This window comes from Syngnathoides biaculeatus, chromosome 8 (assembly GCF_019802595.1).
Source record: "Syngnathoides biaculeatus isolate LvHL_M chromosome 8, ASM1980259v1, whole genome shotgun sequence".
Classification (NCBI taxonomy): Eukaryota; Metazoa; Chordata; class Actinopteri; order Syngnathiformes; family Syngnathidae; genus Syngnathoides; species Syngnathoides biaculeatus.
The window spans coordinates 2,682,357-2,697,663 of NC_084647.1; the positions used below are offsets into that span (position 1 = coordinate 2,682,357).

The 15,307-nt window shown below is 43.4% G+C and overlaps 1 pseudogene; it reads right to left on the bottom strand.

Annotated features, from left to right (window-relative positions):
* Positions 1 to 2,627: 2,627 nt before the first annotated feature.
* LOC133504915 (protein Jade-1-like) lies at positions 2,628 to 8,814 on the bottom strand (annotated as a pseudogene).
* Positions 8,815 to 15,307: the final 6,493 nt, after the last annotated feature.

The window sequence follows — 15,307 nt, forward strand, 5'->3', positions numbered from 1 at the left end:
GAGAATGCAGAGAAGAAGAATGTTTATGCACAACTCTACCATTAGTGTCAAAAAGCGATGTACGTCTGATGATCTACGACAACACTGATGACGAATGTCAGGTTTAAAAAGCTTGACTCTCTTTTAAAAAAAGGCGAACAGACAAGGCTTCAGGTTTTACTTGTTGCAAGGGGAGCGACAGGACTTCTCCCAGCTTCCAACCAACTCCAACTCGTGTACCCTTGCAGCTTCTTTTTTCTTCACATCAATCACACGATGAGTGTATGTATATCTGTGTGTGTGTGACTGTTTGATTGATTACATCTGTCTGATTGATGACATCGGTTTTCAAGACAATGATTTCAAAGGTAGAAGCTAGGTGGTGATGTGTAACCAACTACAATAAATATAAAATATAAAATGAGAACATATGAATGATTTCTTTAACATTTCCCTCCTGTTTATCATTTTGGAAATATGAGTGGGGACATCAGAATGCTGTTGCATTTTCAGAAAGTTCATCATTTACACTTGGGCATATAAAAGGCATCAAAAGTTTCCTTTTGGCTCTAGCTGCATATAATCAGGGTCTACTTATTGTAGAACAAAAACATTTGACCATGCTCTAACCATCATAGATTTCAAACGTGGGATTATACACATCGTGACAAGGCAGAACAAACCCAGAACAGGAAATACTGGTACAAGGAACTTCAACAGTACAAAATACCAAGGTCCAGAGGTGAACCACGACCAATAATAATAATAATTAATAATAAATAAACAGTGGGTGAACATCGTTGCTACATCGTTGCTCATTTCTGAACCCATCAAGTGCGGGTACACAGCAGCCCAAGCAAGTCTAGTGTAGATGTTCTTGGTACTTGAAACATGTAGGAGAAAGGCAATGGTTGATGTCGAGATAAACACACAGCCTCCACTGACAGTGGAAGCTGTGATTAGAGATGTAACCCTTGCTGGTGATTGGGACAGTCATGTAGACTTTGGCACCCCACGGCATGTAAAGGCAAACACAGATGAGATTCTTCCGCTCTGCTGGTGACAGTTCAGTCCTTGTCCATTTAAAGTAAGGCCATTGTGCTGCACTCCATCGCTCGTATTTTTCCAAACAACTCTCTGTACATCTTTTAAGGCCTTTGGTACCAGTGGATTTCCAAAACAAGATTTTTGAAAACAGTTGAGCTCAACGTCGCTGTGGACGTGGTCGTTGTCCTGCTCGGAGTAGTAAAAGATTCGACTGAGCGCTTTGACACACTGAGGTTTGGGCTGTTTGTTTTTGGGGTCATACAGAGGGGCGGTGTTATGGAAGACTGCCTTCTGTGCATAATAGAACAGCTCTATGTTTTTCAGATTCCTTGTAGAACACTCGACACCTCTCAATCTCAAAAAACTGATTTATGATGGGGTGAGTGGTTTCCATGGAGCTACCCGAACGCAGATCTGACTTGTTCCCCACAAGGATGATTGGAACTCTTGAGGATCTCTACTTTCAGTGTCTAATCATTCTGCTCTTTTTCGGAGTAGTCCACGATGTGTGTCGGCACTTTCTTCGGAGTGACGTCAGCAGGGATGGTGATTTCTTCAGCTCGAGATGGAACCTCCTTGGGGAACTCTTCTCCAACCAGTCCAAGTCTTTACACTGTTCACAAACACGCTGGGTGGTGGTGATGGCTGCCGCTTTGTGGTCCCTGAAATTGCAGATGGTTGATCCATCCAGGGCACGACTGACAGCTATGAAACCATTTTTTCCCACCATAGAGGATCACGTCACCGTTGGCAGAGTACTCGACAGCAGTGACAGCAACGCGATGAGAATGTAGCTTCCTCTCCATTTCAGAGGTGGCGAGCCAAAAGATGCACAGGGTGCAGTCGCTGTATCCCACCACCACCCGCAAAAGCTGCAGACCCGGAAAAGGGCTCCAGCACACACAGGTGCATGACTGGTTTAGCACCTGGAACTGCACCACCAGTTGCTACTGGGGATGGATTACACCCTCAGACTGCTGTCTTCACTGCAGGTGGCGAAGTGTGTCTCATCTGTCTGAAAGGCCAAATCACTCACCTTTTTCTTTGTGGCTGCTGACCTTCCGGATGTTGCTGTTGTCCGACCAGTATATCTAGAACAAGGTTCCCATAGTGGTGCCCACAATGGCCATGTCAATTGTCTTGTCAAAGGCAGCACTGACTGTGGTCCCATCCAGCATGATATCTTGCTTCAACACAACCGATTTCCTGCTTCTTCTGGTTTCTCCAGGATGCGATGATCTAATGTCTACCAGATGGATGCAAATTGTTGTGTCCAGAGCCTTAGAGTGAAAGCTGCACTTCAGGGCTCTGGTGAAGACCTCTAAAACTTCAGTCCAACACTTCCACATACAGTCCTCATGCTCCGGCTGTTTTCCTTGGCGCTGTTCAGGCTCTAGGGCCTCAATCCGAATGGTTTTCCAGTGCAGTCTCACACTAACGCCTTCCTGAGCGGTCACCTCCTGCTTCGGGGACTTCATGTGGCGAAGCACAAGGTTGTCGTTTGGGTGGTTTGGGCATCTGGAGTCGTGAGCCAACTCATTGACCTCCAAGGCTTTGGTGTCAAGGTTTATGGTGTCATCATTGTATACCGGCAGTGAGTCTCAGCTTCTTTTCCTTTCATGCGATTTCCCCTTCGCCTGCTTTGATCGTCGTTTGGTCCTGTGTTCCGAGTGGTTCCATGAGGTCCAAGTTTGAGACCGCTGAGAGCTCACTTGGTCTAAAGAGAAGAGACTCTGCAGATCCTGCTCTGACGGATTACTGCTGAGGAACTCATGGTCTATGAGCTGGACCTGGTGCTGGAAGATCTGCTCCTGAACTTGCCACATGGAACGTTTCATCCTCATCACTATGCAAGTCAGGTTTAAGATCCTCTCCAGGTCTTGGCGGAGGTGTGTGAATAGCTGCAGTCATCTCAGCAACACCTCGTGTTCACGTCTGGCCAGGGTGTCCCCCTCGTCCTTCTTAGGCGTGAGCAGCAGCTGGTTGAAGTTAGCTTTGCACTTTAGCTTCCAGTACTGGTACAGGAAGTCAACTGTCTCAGGTGCCATCTTGAGGTGACAGCCCACTTCCTCGCCATCCACAAAGTGGTAGAAGACCCCCTCCATTTCTTGCAATTTCATCTTGAGGACATTGACACGCTTTTCCTGCGGGTCACATTTCCAAGCAAGACACAAGGACAACTGCAATGACGAGGGGATGATGAGGCGAAAGGGATGAGGCCGAGGACGGCCGTGTTCTCTTCATTGTCCCCTCTCAACCCTTCCTCTCAATTTCCCCTTCTTGCACTCAAAGCTTTCAGTATTTTCAACTTCAGTGGTGGAGTCCCGCTCCACAGAGTCACTGCCCTTAAGGCCCGAATGCTTGGGCCAGTAGTACTTGAACTTGACTTTGTCATCCTGGGTGATGATGGTCATCTCCAAGCCAGAGTAGAGGCCGCAAGTCGCGTGGAAGTCAATGTGGCAGTTTTTTGGTAGAGCACTGAATGAAGACTCCCATCTTTTCTTTACACGGCAGCATTTGAGCACCCACCTGTTGCTGGGAATGTGGGACGCGTTGGTGACGGGCTCCATCTTCTCCGGGTTCCCATTGCTCACTTCTGAGATCTTCAAGGCACAGCTGACATGGACCCACTTGGTTCCACTGCAGGTGGGCTTCATAGCATTGCCCTTCTTCGGGCACAACTGGCTCTTTGGCAGGATACCTGGTGGATGCAGATATTGCACTTGTTGCAGAACACCATCTTGTTGTTGTCCTGTCCATTGGGGAACTGGCATGTCACACACCACATTCTCGTTGTACTCGATGGTAAGGTTTTACTGTGTCTTGGTAGTGTGTCATGTTGTTATGACAACGGCACTCAAACTCCTCCAAGGAGCACTCCATGGCGAATTCATCCAGTGGCGTAAGGGCCAACCTTGCAAACTCCTCGTTGATGACCTGCAGCCAGGTGACGTCTTCCTCGTGGAGGTTGTAGTGACACATGCCCTCTGCCAAAGTCCTGATGTCCACATAACTGAGGGCCAGGGTGGCCGACCTGTGGATCAACTTCTTGGGCCTGACCAACTTGACTTTGTTGCTTTTGTCTGTTAGCGCCCGGGCCACGGGCTCCGAGATGGACTGCAGGCTAACGGGCACCTGGACACCCTTTTTCGCGCTTCTGCTTCTATGGATCGGCCATATCCTAATAATATGGAGTACGAGGTGGTACAAGTCGTGCACCTTCATGGCGGTGGTCAGGTCCGTCTTGAAGACCTCAGATGGTTTCTGTCTGCATCCTCTCCTGGCCTGGCATGAAGTCTGGGACCAGTAGGTGGAATTGCTGGCATTGTCGGACTCGTCGCTCGTGCAGACTTCTTTCCATGGCGGGGCGTCAGAGTAGTTCCAGCTTCACCACACTTGTTGATCTGTCATTGGTTGTGCACGGAGGGAGACCATCTTCACATTCGAGTACCAAGCGTTGGCGTCTATTGGAGAGGTGGGATTGTCCTGGCTCCATGATGATTCATGTCCATAGATCCAGTGACAAACACGAACAGTCCCAGACTGGCCAGTGCGCAGGAGCCATGCTCCGATCAGCACTAAGGCCAGCAGTCCCAGTAGTGGCTCTCCTTTACCTAATATGCTCAAGCGTGGCTCAACTGGATTCTTCACCGGTTTGAGAGCAGGGCAGCCTATTGCTAGCCCACCCTTTGTAGCTGGACTTCCACCTCTTCTCGTCGTTGAATGAAAAGGGAGCCACAGGCTTGCAGTGGGACAAGTGTATCCTTGTAGGACGTTCTCCTATCTTTACCACCGTGGGAGTGGCCAGCAGACTTGGTAGGGACCTTCCCAGTGAGGTGAGGAGCAACACTTCCTCTTCATGACTTTTCTCAGGCCCCAATCACCAATGGACACCAACGGTACTTGTAAAGAAGGCACAGTAGGCGGCAGATCATTTGCTTCTTTAACATTTTTATTTTGCAGCATCTCTTTCATCCAATCATTTTTTTCTTCTGACTACTGAAATGGCTGCTCTACCATGGGCAGTCTAAATGTTCTACCATGTACTATTTCAAATGGGGACACTCCTTTTATCTGTTGGAGTTATTGTCATATAGAGTTTTACTAAATGTAAACATTCGCTTCAAGTTCTCCCTGTATGTTCCATAGTTTTCCTTAATCAAGATTTCACTGGCCAATTACTTTGTTCCACTAATTCTGGACAATTATTTTTTTTAAGTTATTTATAGATTTGCAGCTACTTTGCTGATGTTTTCATTAACAAAATGTGGCCATTGTTGCCATACAATTTTTCTGGGATGCCATGAGAAGGAATAATACATTTACACAAGAACTTTGCCACAGTAATAGCATCAGCACTTGTACATGGAAAAATCTCCACCCATTTAGATAAGGGCCAGATCAATCCTAAACAACATTTGTAATGCTGGGCTTTGTTTAACTCAATAAATTAATGTGTAAAAACTGGAAAGGCTGACTACCTTGGGGAAACTGCCCTCTCTTAGGTCTGCAGTTCCCTTGAGTATTGATTGCAGCAATTAAGACATGATCTACAAAATTTTTTTGAGTAGGAATTGAATCCAAAATTCCAAAAATGTCTGTATAATATCTACCATTATCATCCCTCCTGTTGAGACATGGCAAGGCCCATGACTCGAAATTGCCACCGTTTTAAACAGATTTATTTTGGTAATTTAGGTTTTCCACTGATTATGTATATCAGTGGTCTCAAAGTCAATTCATCTCGGGGCCCATGGAGGCGCATTCTGGCTGAGGCTGGGACGCACCCTCAGCGCACATGCTCGCAATTTGTCATCTCATGTCATTATCCAAGCCCCTTATCCTCACAAGAGTTGCGGGAAAGCTGGAGCCTATCCCAGCTAACTTCGGGCGAAAGGTGGACTACACCCTGAATTGGTTGCCAGTCAGTCACAGGGCAGATATTGACACCATCACTAAGCGGGAATCGATACCACACTGCCCACACTAAAGGCAGGTGTGTGTACCGCTACACCTTCAGTGATTCTAGTTGCACACATTTAAAAGAGAAAATTATTATATATTTTTTTTAAAGGACAAAATAAGATAAGCAAGAAAGCTGGTTTAAACAAGTTGTGCGCAAAACTAATAAAACTCTCCATGGCAAAATCACTAACTTTCACTCAATGAAAAATATTTCTCAGCTTGCATAAGGACTTGTCACTGTCACACCCCGAAAACCACAACCCCGCCGTGATTGGTAGATTCACCAGCTCCGCACAAAACACCATAGAGTGCCATTCATATAAAACTTCAGGGCCACACCATCATTTAAATTTCATATTAAGTAAGGTGGGGACGCAAAATATAATTTTGGGGGGCGCAAATGGCCCGTGGACCGCCAGTTTGAGACCCCTAATGAATATTATCTACTAATTCAGTTTTTTCTGTAAGCCATCATTGGGTTTCACTTTGAGGAGCATGTTTTGCACATCTTTTAGAACTGTTGAATCAAAAGGAGGGTTGGGGGCTTGTGATTGTGTCAATATGTGTGTGCCATATTGTTGCTGCATCCTTGGCGCTTTTATCAGTGAATGTATTTCCCAGGGAGACAGCATTTTCTTTCCTTTTTCTTTTTTTTTCAAGATTTTCTTCCAACTCTCATCTTCCTCTCACTTTCTTTAGCCTGTTCTAAACTGTTGTAGCTGTGTTTAATATAGCCACTGCTTGCATTACTTCAGCTGGCTCTCCTGCTTTTGTCTTTCTTGCCTATGCTAACCAACCTCTCGCCATCCTAAGATGTAAGTCTTAATCTTGGCTTTTCCTTACTTCCCTGTAACACTTGCCATCAATCTTTCTCCCAACCTGCTGCATCCTTCAACTGTTAACTTGCCATTTAAGCCATGCTATTTTTCTCTTTTTTTTATTTTTTTTTTAAGAAACATCATGCTTCCCGGTAAACATCGTTCCATAAAGTTTACATCCCCTTTAGGGCAGACTTACTGTTTCCGCTCACCATTATGCTTTTCTACGTTTGTCCCTTAGAGACTACTTGTCCTTTTTAGGACCTAAGTCCTAATCCACTACCTTGTGTACTTGAATGGAACACAGACTTCTGTTTGCATTATTAGGTTTCCATCCATGACCTATGATTCCACAAGTACGTGATGGCACTCACACTCAAATTCACCCACTCACACATTTATGGATCCTTATAAATACCCTCTTTAAAGGTGGAGTAATCTTAAAACCTCCTTCTGGGGAAGTAGCCTTAAACCTCCTTCTGGCGGACTAGCCTTGAAACCTCCTTCTGGCGGAGTAGCCTTACTTACCGGTTCAAGCTTTTCTGGACGGCAGTTGTTCGTGATCCCATCAACCTTCGTCCACCGAGGAGAGATTGGACTCTGGCACTGGCCTGGCCACAAATTCATGTCCCACCAGGGCTTTTCTTCAGGAACAGCTAAATGCTCCTGGCTGTCGACAGACTTCGGTGTGTTTTCTCCCTCCCCATTGGGCGGTGGTGTGTTGGGATCTGGCTCGAAGGACCAAATGTCAGGTTTAAAAAGCTTGACTCTCTATTAAAAGAAGGCGAACAGACAAGGCTTCAAGTTTTACTTGCTGCGAGGGGAGTGACAGGACTTCTCCCTGCTTCCAACTCGTGTCCCCTTGCAGCTTCTTTTTATTCACATCAATCACATGATGAGTGTATGTATGTGTGTGTGTGTGTGTGTGACTGATTGATTACATCTGTCTGACTGATGACGTCGGTTTTCAAGATAATAAGTTCAAAGGTAGAAGCTAGGTGGTGATGTGTAACCAACTACAGTATGTACAAAATGAGAACATATGAATGGTTTCTTTGACAACGGGTGACTCGGGATGTTGTCAGTAAATAAAGGAATACATTCATTTGAGTTGTCCATGCTGAAATCTAAGTCCATCACGCACTCTACCTGACATAACATGCTTCTCTGTCTGTATGCAAACTAATTATGATAGATAGATAGATAGATAGATAGATAGATAGATAGATAGATAGATAGATAGATAGATAGATAGATAGATAGATAGATAGATAGATAGATAGATAGATAGATAGATAGATAGATAGATAGATAGATAGATAGATAGATAGATAGATAGATAGATAGATAGATAGATAGATTTTGTTTGTTAGGGAGATTGAACTTATAAAAAAGAACATCAAACATTAAATCAGCCTTCCATGTCCCTTTTCCCACTCACTGAGAAGCTTTTTTTTTTCTTTGGTAGGGGGATGTGTGATTGGTTCCAAACATTAGTCACATAATGTTTTAATGGTAGCTCACTTCATTCGCCGAGGTCATACAAGCACTTGAAGGCTTGATAATGTATTAAAGGACGAGTGGTCTTGCCAAGTTTATTTTTCAAAACAACCAAAGTGCTCTGATTCTTTGTGGTGTATTCCCCTCACAAAGCATCAGCAAGTGAGTCATGCTCGCAAATAAGTTATTCCTGCAGGGAGGATGTCATTGTTTCATTAGAACGGAAAAACAACACGCAAATGGATGCTGAGACTGCAGTTACACATGCTGAACTTCTTTACATTTTAATTTTAAAATAGTTCAAGTGAATAACATTTAAAAGAAATGAGAGCATTCCACCATCTTGCCTGGTTGCACTCATTTTCTCAATAAAGACACATCGGTGACAAACAGCACACCTAATTTTTAGGCAAAGTGACATATCCGGTGTGGTTACCATTTACTTTGTCCTCCCGGTTGGATGATGGATGACCTGAAAAGACTCTTACCCTGTCTGTTTCCCCATGTTACATTTCACAAAAGAGCAAAAATTAAAGCAGCGCACCTTTTGCCATCTGACGTCAAACACTCCAGACCCATTCATAGCCTCTACCCCCCTCCCTACCCCCTACATTATGGTTGCCAAGCCTCTGAAAACCTGCATTAAGGAGCAGAATTATTGGCTGTCAAGGCTGGTGGTAAATGAATGGGGAGCAGCTGGCCAGTTGCCAGGGGACAGACGCACATCACGGAGCAGCAAGGAGAGGACAGCCCGGTGCCCTCCATCAGGAGGGCTGAGAGTCGATGTGAAGCACCTGCAGCAACATCGTCTACACTGCAAAAATATAATCATCTTCACCTCAACATAAATATCCACATTTATATCCAACCCAGAAAAAAAAGTCATGCACAGGTGATTTAGCAACACATGGCACTGTTTCCAATGCCGATTAAAAAAATAATGTTGAAGTGTAGAAAAGGGACGGATGGATTTGGGTTCTTCCTATGCCATTCCCATTGCTGCACCCCCCTACCCATCGGAGGCTGCTTCCCAAATACTGCAGTAATTCCAAAACAGTGCAGCGTGGAACATTCGTGGTGCATGGTGACAGATCTTCGGGTTTCCACTGGGAAGTGTCCCAATTTTACATCCGATGAATTTTTGTTTGTTTTTTTTTTTTTTTAACAAATGATATCTATGTTTTTGTGAGTCCGGGTGTTTGTCTGTTCTTTGCGATTGGCTGGCAATCAGTTCAGGGTGTACCCTGCCGCCTGCCCGGCAGATGGGATAGGCTCCAGAACTCCCATGACCCTTGTGAGGATAACCGGCAAAGAAAATGGATGGATGGATATCTATGTGGATCTTTAATATCTACTATATGCCAGAGATGTTTAGTGACATGCAGAACAATTAAATGATCTTTCATTATATGTCAGAAGGCACATGAATACATTACGCGTTCACTTTTCGTGACATTTTTTGATTGTGTACCAGAAGATTTGTTTTTATTTTATCATTTAAAATACTGTATGTTGCCTTGAATCAATACATGGAAAACTCTGCACTAACAAATGAACATCACAACAATGTAAAGACAATACAACATCAGAAGAAACTTCCAAGAATGCTCAACTCTGACGATACATGATATTGATGATGTGAAAATGATTTAATTCTTTACATTCTAGTTTTTTCAATAATTGTTATTAGTCTATATTTTATATAGACTAATAGAAGTACACTGAGAGAGGGTGGCACGGTGGATCAGATGGTAAAGCGTTGGCCTCACAGTTCTGAGGTCTCGGGTTCAATCTCGTGGATTGTGTGGAGTTTTCATGTTCTCCCCATGCATGCGTGAAATTTCTCTGGGCACTCCCACATCCCAAAAACATGCAACATTAATTGGACTCTCTAAATTGCCTCGAGGTGTGATTGAGAGTCCGACTGCCTGTCTCCGTGTGCCCTGCAATTGGCTGGCAACCAGTTCAGGGTGTACCCTGCCTCCTGCCCGTTGACAGCTGGGATGACCCTCGTGAGGATAAGCGGCAAAGAAAATGAATGGATGGACAACAAGAGTGCTCCAATTTTTGTGGAGTCTGGAACAGATTATATCCTTTGATCGTAATAGGGAAAGACAATTTGCAATCCAAGAGTTTTCATTTGCGGACGTGGTCACAGATTAAACTCGTGTCTGTAATGGAGGGTTAGGTTGCACTGCAGACCAATAAAACTTTATTACTAGACCACCAGCAAAAGCAGACATTATCATAACAATGGGACATAAAGTGACAGTGATCGCATCATTTCCCGCACTGAATTGGACTCTCAAATAAAGTATTCCAGTGAGAGCTGCAATGTGTCAAACAGTCTCATAACACTCGTCAGTGTGGGAAAGAAGTTTAGGAGTGGTTGAAAAAAAAAAAAACTTCTTGCATGAGCAGAGAAGGTCCGGTGCTGGCAGTGGAAGTAGAAGTGAGTTGGTAATTGATTTGTGTTTACCAATAATCCCACTGCAGGCACAAACATGAGCAATTAGCCAGACAGCTCCAGCGTGATCCGCACATCACAGTGTGAGTGCTTACAGTGGAAATAGGCTGGCTGCAACATTTATTTTGAAGGGGGCATGTTGTGGGGAAGTGTGTGTGCGTATAAACAAATACTTAGGTATCTGGAGTGCATGCCCATTAAATGTGAAGTGAAATCAAGGAAGTAAATTTTTTTTCTTGCTTGTGTTTTTCTGAAACTACATTTGGGAGCAAGCGATTCCAAATTGTGATATCATTATGTGGCTCATTTCCATAATAACCGGCCCAACACCATGACATTAGGAGCTAGGCCAGGAAAAGATCCGATTGATTGGACTACACCAAGGTGTCCAAACAATGGCTCGAGGGCTATTTGCGGCACGCCATCCATATTTTAGCCCCCCAACCCCACCCCGCACTTCCCCAACAGGTACTAAAATTGGCAAGTTTGCTTGCACTGAATTTCATTGTGGATATTTGCAATGACAATAAAATGAAAACTTGAAACTTGAATCATCCGACTTGCTTTCTACATTCGGTGGCAAGGCAGGAGAAAAAAAATTTTGTTGTCGCCTTGTCATAAATTTCTCTTATTTTGGTTTTGAACTTGAGTATACATTCGCTTCACGGTTCTGAGGACCGAGATTCAAATCTCAGTCTAGCCTGTGTGGCATTTGCATGTTCAGATCAGAATGGTCCTGCCTGTATTCATGTGATTGGGACACCCGAGGCATAAAATGAGATGGAGGGAATTAGCAATGTGCATCTTGAAGTTCTGCAGATGTCTTTGCTTCACCGCAGACTGAAATCTGGGACTCTCGAGGTACCAGTACTGTAAAACTGCATGTTCAAACACACACAGCCTAAAAGGTGTCAGCGTTTTGGCTGAGATTGAGTCATAAAAAGTCATGAGGAACAGAAACAATACTGCAAGTTTTCCGGGCCTATCGGAGCAGAGTCCCTTATGTGAGAAAGACTAACACTAACTTTGTGGGACAATAATCACCAATGGTGGTAACTCTAGGTTTGAGTTCAATAATCATTCATGAAATCATGATGTTTCATGTTTATGTGTTTTATTTAATGATGTAGCATATTTGCACTACAAGGGTGACAATCTGACTGATGAATAAAATATTATTGCAGCATTCTGTCATTCAAATATGAAAAGTTTCATCCTTGCTTTGATGTAATACACAATACTTGTATTATGTGGTTGACTACACTAACACAGTGCATTTTATATTTAAAAATATATATTAGATTTTGTTAATTGCCTCTAGGTGTGATTGTGAGTGTAACTGTTTGTCTCTATGTGCCCTGTGATTGGCTAGCGACCAGTTCACTGTGTACCCTGCTTCCTGTCCATTGACAGCTGGGATTGGCTCCAGCACTCCGCGCAACCCTTGTGAGGATAAGCGGCAAAGAAAATGGATGGATTATATTTTGTTGTGAGACTGTGGATACTGAAATGTATCATTTCTGTCAATAATGATTGATTCATCCGAATTTCTAAGCCCTTGAGTAATCCGTGGATACTTCACAAATAATTCACAATTTTGTGGATTTCTTGATATCGGAACACGTGTATGGCGTCTGAGTTTAATATTTCCCATTATTTTTAACCCATCTAAAGACCACCCTACTGCACACCACTGACATTAACTAAGTAAAATTATGATATAGCAAATAAAAACAAACACAATTCTAACAACTGACTTTTAGGTAACTTCCTTTTATTTCCAATATTTGTGGACATTTGAAATCAGAAAAACAGGTTTGATACTTAAGTGCAGTAAATGTCAGATAATTAAGACTCCCCCCCCCCCCCCCCCCCCCCCCTATTGTTAATTGTTGGTGCTGTGCTGGACCCGACCTTCTTTCCAGAGTCTCCATGAGGTGTGCTATGTATGGCAGATTATGGTGATTTTGACATAATAATATGGGACTTTCTACTGGGAAGCTTGGTGGTGGAGCTGTAAAGCGTATGCCTCACAGTTCTGAGGACCGGGGTTTAAATCCCAGCCCCACCAGTGTGGAGTTTGCATGTTCTCCCCGTGCCTGCATGGGTTTTCTCTGGGTACTCTGGTTTCCTCCCACATCCCAAAAACATGCAACATTAATTGGACACTCTAAATTGCCCCTAGGTGTGATTGTGAGTGCGGCTGTTTGTCTCGTTGTGTTCTGCGATTGGCTGGGAACCAGTCCAGGGTGTACCCTGCCTCCTGCCTGTTGACAGCTGGGATCGGCTCCAGCACTCCCCGTGACCCTTGTGAGTATAAGCAGAAAATGGATGGATGGATGAATAGATGGATGGATGGACTTTCTATTTAAAAAAAGACCAAATAATTGTGCTTGTTTAATGTTTTTTTTTTCTTTGCAGTTTGCAGTATTATTGTAGTGCAATGGTGTCCGTGCATAATTTGTTGCAATACTGCGACTAGCAAATGAAGAGCATCGAGGATGTACAGCATGTCTTTTTACAGCTCTCATAAAGTTGAATGTTTTGTTCTGACCTTCAAACACAGCAGCACAACCTAACATGCACTTATTGGATCATGCCACTCTTTTTGTGTGTTCTGGTCTTTCTCCCATGCTCTTTTCAAAAGTCTACATTTTGCTGAAAGGTGTTGAAATGTATGTTTCATACTTTGGAATCATATATATATATATATATATATATATATATACTGTATATATTTTTCAATTCCAAATACCTGTGACTTAGTTTTGGGCCTTAAAATACAATCGCTGTGATTGGTTATTGTGCACACATTGAGTTGACAAACCTGAAGCAACATTTTGTCATGAAATTTGAGGTTGCTTTGAAAATAATGATTATAAAAAAGTCATTAAAGTCACATTAAAACAATGTGTGGAACTGTTGTTTATTATTATATTATTTTATGATTTTAGCAGTCTGTTGCCTTTTCCATCAAATTGGGCCGAATATGGCCCCACAACGACAATGAGCTTGAGATCCCAGTTCTAAATTGTTCATAGTTGTGATAGCTTGTGCATGTTACTGTATATTTGTTTGTACGTGATTGCCTGGTGACAAGTCTAAGGTGGATCCTCCATGTCACGTAAGCTCAGTTCGAATAGGCTCCATCTCACCCATGATCCTCGTGAGGATGAGCAGTCGGTGATCGAAAATGGAGGAACAGATGGTTTCATCACAAATAAAAACATAAGGAATTTACATTTGTTTCGGTCCATCTATACCAATCTAAATGGTTATTTTCTAGTACCGCTTAATTGCGATATGTTTTACATACATCTTCATGATTTGAAATTATATTCAACATGACGTTGACATCACCTGATGTCTTCTAAGTTGATAAGAACTTATTGATTCTGAAAGCTACTCAAGATGCTTGTGGTCTCTGTTTGTGAGTATTTGCAAGGAGAAATAGAAAGATAAAATCCTGGTGGAGGCCTTTGCATCATCTCAGGCCTGCTTTTCTAATCCATCTCTGAACAAGCTCAAGATGGAAAGAGTTTGGATCACATGTTAGAAGAGCAGATCATTGAGGGGAAAGCAACACTCACATCAAAGGAAGCGAGCAGGCGAATTTATGAATGAAAGTGTGAGCGACTCACTGTGATACATGGCATAGAAGACTTGACAGGGTGCCAGAAATAGAGACTGGAGTGTGTGTGCGTGCGTGCTTACATGGAAAGGGTCGCTCACACACACACATACACACACACGCACACTGCAGTCTGCCCCACTTCCCCTCCCGCCCACATCTGATTCTTTGGTGGAGTTGGAACATGAGTCATCGCTGGACTTTTAACTGCATCTGTCCTTCACTGCTGCAGCAGAGCTACAGCACACGTTGGTGGCAGCAGCAGTTAAAATAAAAAAATAAACATTAAGAGGAGCGATTGAGATGAAAATGGTGACTATTTATAGAGGAAAGAACCATTTCGAGGTGGGTATTCAAAATGCTTGATATAAAAAACACATCAACATTTTATAAAGTCACGTAGTCCAAAATGGTTTTGGCCCAAATGAAGGAAGAACTGTTGAACTTCTGCCTTTTTGCCTCATGAGTCCAACTGTCAAATTTGAACTGCCATCGTAGTTTCTGACTTACACAAATATTGCTAGAATGAATATGTCAGATGCTGTATACATTTTACTGGCAGCAGAGCGGACAAATGTTTTGCAGATCTCCCTCACAATTCTGCTCTTCTTCTGTTGAGCGGTGAGTCTTCTCCCCAAATTTAGGTAGTTTTTGTCCGGTACTCCGACTTCCTCCAACGGCCAAAAACGTCCATGTCATGTTTGCTGAAAACTCTAAAAAGTCCGTATTATAGTTGTAGATGTGAGTATGAAGGCCACTTGTCTAAATGTCGGTTGCAACTGACTGATAGCCAGAAAAGTCTCTCGCCTCTCCCCCACGTCACCCTAATGAGGATAAGCGGCATGGCGTATGGACGGACTGACGGAGGGACAGATAAATCTATGGAGGTTGCTGACGTTA